The sequence below is a fragment of the Mus musculus genome, chromosome 16, assembly GCF_000001635.26.
Source record: "Mus musculus strain C57BL/6J chromosome 16, GRCm38.p6 C57BL/6J".
Classification (NCBI taxonomy): Eukaryota; Metazoa; Chordata; class Mammalia; order Rodentia; family Muridae; genus Mus; species Mus musculus.
The window spans coordinates 17,064,437-17,070,138 of NC_000082.6; positions in this window are offsets into that span (position 1 = coordinate 17,064,437).

The following is a 5,702-nucleotide window of genomic DNA, read 5'->3' on the forward strand; positions in this document are numbered from 1 at the left end:
TTCTTTTCTTTCTCTAGTACCTAGGCACATTTCCAAGCATTTTGTACCTATTCAGAGGTTTTTCTCAGACTGTTCCTGGCTTCCATTACCTTCAGTCATTCTTTGCCTTGCTGGCCAAGCCTTAAAGGGCCAAACCTCTGGCCATGACCAACCTGACAGGAAAGGGTCATCCACCAAGCTGGTGGATACCACCCAGCTTCCTAGTGGTATCCACCAGCCACCACTGCAGAGGCTAGCCCAGGAAACTGGGGTCTCTGCCCTCCACAAGAGCCTGGACTTAGCCAAGAGCCCAAGAGCAGCTTTGGCACCCACCTGCTGAGCCAGAGGTTCTGTAGGAGCCTTAGGCCTCTCTGTGGTTTTCCACTCCCAACCAGCCTGGAAACTGCTCTAGGAGGCATTTGTTCCCCACCCTTCCACCCAGGGCTTTTTCTCGGGCTCTAATCTTGGATTTTATGAGCCCTTATGTTGGACACTATTTGTATTCACAGTCTTTTCCACCCAATCATCAGTTCCCAAAATAACAACTCTGAATACATTTATGAATAAATGCCTAAGCCATAAGCTTGTGCTTATTCCCCCGACAAGCCCATGACTTAGTTAACCTGTTTATTCAACCTACACGTGCCTTGTGGTTGGTTACTTCTCAGTTTCATGTGACTGTCTCCTCAGAAGTCAGGGTGAATCTCTTCCTGAGTGCCTGACTCCATCCCAGAGTTTCTCATGCCCTACCAGAATTCACACCTCCTATTTTCTGCCTCAGCTAATAAACCATCAGCTTTTATTGACAGGCGATTAAGTGGAGACTTAAGGGTTCTTGGAAAGTCAGTTATGTTGGATGGTGTTTTGCTGGGGCAAACATGTGAAGGAGTGTTTTCCTGAAGTGAACACAGGTGAAAGGCTAAGTAAGGCAGACACGGGAAGGAACGTTTAGCTGAAGCAGACACAGGAGAAAGGATGTTCTGCTAAAGCAAGCACGTGAAAGGACATATGATGAAGGATTCTTCACTAACAACATGCATATATGGGTGCGCCTTACATTGTGTAGTTGAGCTCCGTTTGTCAGGATTCCACAAAGAGAAACACACCCAAAACCTTCTGTTAGTGTGTCTCTGTTTCTTGCTGCTTCTGAGGACTTGGGTTGATTGGCAGAGTGATGTCACCTGAAACACACACATGCTGAGGCAAGGCCTATGAAGGACACGATGTCTGGAGGGAATATAAAAAGGATTCAATGGACAGTGACGGAGGCTAAGCTTGGCTTGCTTACAGAGCTAGCTGTACGATGCTTGTTGGTCTCACATCTCTGATCTTCACTTCGCTTTAAGAGGCTTTTTTTTTTTTTTGGTTTTTCGAGACAGGGTTTCTCTGTATAGCCCTGGCTGTCCTGGAACTCACTCTGTAGACCACTCTGGCCTTGAAGTCAGAAATCCGTCTGCCTCTGCATCCCAAGTGCTGGGATCAAAGGCATGTACCACCACTGTCCAGTGACCCTTTTTTAACTGTGCAACCTTCCAGATTAAACCTAGACTCTCTACCCAGTGGGGCCATATCAATAGACTCATCCTAATCCAATTTTATGTTCTTTCCACCATTATCCCATAACTTAAAATCCATTCTCATCCATATTCTGCAGACTTCTGTTTGCACGAATTACCAAACTCATTAAGCTCTTTAGTAGGGTAGGGCACTACACTTTCTCTCTCCCCTCTCAGAGCTTGTTTAGTTTTATGTCTGGTTATAGGTCTAGAGGCAACTATTGGTAGGCCCTGGGGAGCATCCGCATTGTCTTGTCTGGTATCTCCTTCACTGATGGTTTAGCAGATGATGAAGGATTAATTTCCTCAGTTAAAGTCAGAAAAGGCAGTAGTTCAGGGGATGAAGTGGGAGAACGTCTTCTGCTGAGGGAGGAGAGACTACCTCCTCAGGTGAGAGAAACCTTTGAGAATCTGAGGGGTCAAAGTTCTCAGCTTCAGTAGGGTTGTCCCACACATCCCACCCTAAGTTATGGCATCCCTTGCTTTACCAATTAAGGCCCTTACTTTATTCTTCCAGGCAGAAACTTTAATTTAGTTGTAATTATGCCACTTTTTTTTTTTTTTTTTTTTGGTTTTTTTTGAGACAGGGTTTCTCTGTATAGCCATGGCTGTCCTGGAACTCACTTTGTAGACCAGGCTGGCCTTGAACTCAGAAATCCGCCTGCCTCTGCCTCCCGAGTGCTGGGATTAAAGGCGTGCCACCACGCCTGGCTATGCCAGTCTTATAATGAGGGCTTTGGTTTGATTTTCTGCACCTTGAGCTCTGTGGCTGCTGGAGATAAGATTCTCTTCCAGGGCACACTCAGAAACCTTTAGCCTGTGTATGCACATCTGGGGGTGGTCAGTTTTAATCACTGAGTACATTGTTGTCCTTCGCTGTATTCTGGAATGCTAGAAGTTGGTTACTTAACTTTAACAGAGCTTATTCTTTCTCTTTGCCCGTTTATCCAGAGATGCTAGGGCAACCAAGCATCATCATTTTCCTTATTTTTTCCCAAACTGTCAAAAGTTTTCTGTACAGAGTCATCATAATTGGTGGATCAGAATAATGAGATAAACTTATCTTCTTCGGTTTGTAATATAATTTACACCACTGGCTTTCCGTACTCTCCGAGCGTCTAGGAGAGGCTTCAGTAACTCTAGGTGTTGGCAAATTGGAAAGCCTATTTCAGATACTTAAAAAATTCACCCTTATACTTCTGTTGCTCTAGAACCACTTCTGCAAGGCGGTGCCTTCTGACTATGGTAGGGACCCTCATGAACTGACAGCAGCTGTGGCTCCTGCTCAAAACCAAACCATGCAATGTTCCAGCATGGATTGCAGAGATGCTTAGGAGGCCACCTGTAACCATGGAGTTTGGGGCCACAGAGGAAGGAGTCGTTTTCAGCAGTGTGGCCCTTGGTAGGTGGACCATGTGCCACTGACTGGCCCTATCCCCAGGCCATACAGGCATTAGGAACTAAACTGAAGGGTGTTATAAGAAGAGGAAGTCCAGCCTGGGCTAGGGGGTGGTATGATTTAAATACACTGTACCCTGTTTTGTTTTAAAAAGCAAGTTCTAAATCAGCAGTGGTGGCACAGGAGTTTAATCCCAACACTCAGGAGACAGAGCCTGGTGGATCTCTGTGACTTCCAGGCCAGCATAGTCTACAGAGCTGTGTCCCGTACAGCCAGGGCTACGTAGAGAAACCCTGTCTCAAAAACCAAACAAAAATAGCAAGGTATAGAGGAGATATCTGTACACTCATGTGCCACATTATTCACAGCAGCCAGATAGGGAAATGCATCCTCAGAAACCACAGACTGATAAGTGGGTCTATTGGCAACAGAATATTATACCTCCCTCAAGAGGAAACAAATTCTAACCCATGCATGGATGAGCCTTGGATATTAACACATGAAATGAAGTAAGTCACAAAAGGACAGACACTGTGACCCCATTGTAGGAGACACCTAATGTTGGCTGATTCATGCACAAAGATTGCCAGGGGCCGGGACCATATTGTGTAACAGAGTCAGAGTTTTAGTTTACATTTCAATCTTGTCAAAATTAGGGTTTAGTTTTTTCTTTTTCTTTTTTAAAGAAATAGTGTTTTTAACTTAGCAAAACCAACAGGGACTTATAGTCATCTAAGATAAAAGAAACTTGGAAATTCGTAAGGAAATAGAACTCATGAAAAAGAAGGAAAAGCCTGGAGTCTGGATACGTGACTTTTGGTTTTTTGAGACAGGGTTTCTCTGTGTAGCCCTGGCTGTCCTGGAACTCACTCTGTGACCAAGCTGGCCTCGAACTCAGAAATTCACCTGCCTCTGCCTCCCAAGTGCTGGGATTAAAGGCATGTGCCTCCACCTGATGTGCTAAAGTCTCTCAGTAGTCAGAGCACCCAGAGTGACTGGGCTGTGGCTCCTTGTGTGTAGTCTAGCAGAGTGTGCCAAGGCTCTGTGCTCAGTCTCAGCATCAAATGCACCAGGTGTGCACACCTGTAATCCCAGCAGGCTGCACAATTAGAATCTCAAGGTTAAATATGTCACCTCCAGCCACATACAGACTGAAACTGAAGGGGTACAGAGGTTTCCATGAGCTTTAAAAGGATGGCAGCTCTTTTTCCTAAAGCAGGGTCTCTCTCCTACATAGCTCTTGATGACCTGAAACTTGGTATGTAGACCAGGCTGGCTTTGAACTCACAGAGACCCACCTGTCTCTGTCTCCCACCCCCAAGCACTACAATTAAAAGCATGCACCACTGCTCCCAGCAGACAGAAAAAATGTTGAAGATCAAATGATACATGTTCTCTCTCAAAGCAGATTCTAGCTGCTTGAAATGTTTGGATTTGTGTGTTTTTCCTGGAGTGCTTCCAGAAGTCAGGACGCTGGAAAAGGGCACTGGAGTATCCATGATATGAACAGGTAGGTGTTAGAAGTGGGATGGGTAGGAAAGGAAGGCTGGAGGAGGCCTAACCAATGCTAAGGAAATAGGAAAATGCCGTATATAAACCTACTATTTTCTAAGCTATTAAAAAAAACACATTTTTTAAAAGATTTATTTATTTCATGTATGTGAATACACTGTCGCTGTCTTCAGACACACCAGAAGAGGGCATCAGATCCCGTTACAGATGGTTGTGAGCAATCCATGTGGTTGCTGGGAGTTGAAATCAGGACCTCTGGAAGAGCAGTCAGTGCTATTAACTGCTGAGCCATCTCTCCCGCTTAAATTCTTTAAAAATAGAAGAGTCAGCCAGATGGTTCAGTGAGTGAGGGTGCCGCTATCAAGCCTGCTGACCTGAGTTCAAATCCAGGATCAATATGGTAGGTGAGAAGCAGAGCTAACCTCTGGTGCACAGGCATGTGCTTATTCACACAATAAGCTTAAAATATAAAGTTCAAGATCATGTTTGAGCTACATAGTTGAGGCCAGCTTGAATTACAGAATTACAGAGATCATATTCTAAAAGCCAAAAAAACATGAGACTCCCTAGCTAGGACGAATACAAAAATAGAGTAATCAGTCACTTGGGAGACTCACTAAGTAAATGGCAACTCAAAGGGCCCACAATCTAATCAATTAGGGGTATCCTCAATACAATAAATCCTAACAAGCACACTCTAGAGGGCGCAAATACGTCCTGCAATGTGTACATTCACCCTCAGCAGTGTGCTTTGAAAAATCGATCTAAAGAGACTAAGAAAAAAATAACAGAAGAAGCGCAGATGTGGGCATGGAGACTGGGTGATACTGCCTGTGTTTTGTGGGTAGGAAATCTAATCTGGGGTTCCATAATTCAAGTCCACGCAGACCTGGAGGCTCTTGGATGGCGACTTGGAGAGTGGAGAAAGGGTGGTCAGTATGGAGAGAGGGAAGAAGCTTGCGCTCTAGGGACCCAGCTGCAGAGGTCCTCCTGCCTGCAGCCTGAGGCGCAAACCTGTGGAAAATCTCGGTCCTTTGGCCTTCCAGGACCCTACCTCCCCACCGGCCCCGCGACCTGCCGGTTCGCCTGGGTTCCTCGTCAGGCCAGCCCACCGGACTCCTGGCGAGCTCCACCCGGACACGTTCCAGCCCAGTCCCCCGAGCGCAGCGGGGCGCGGGTGGACGCGTGGGGCAGGGCGAGGGGCGGGGAGCGTGGAGGGGCGGAGCGGCGGGAACGCGAGGGCGGGGCTCGGACAC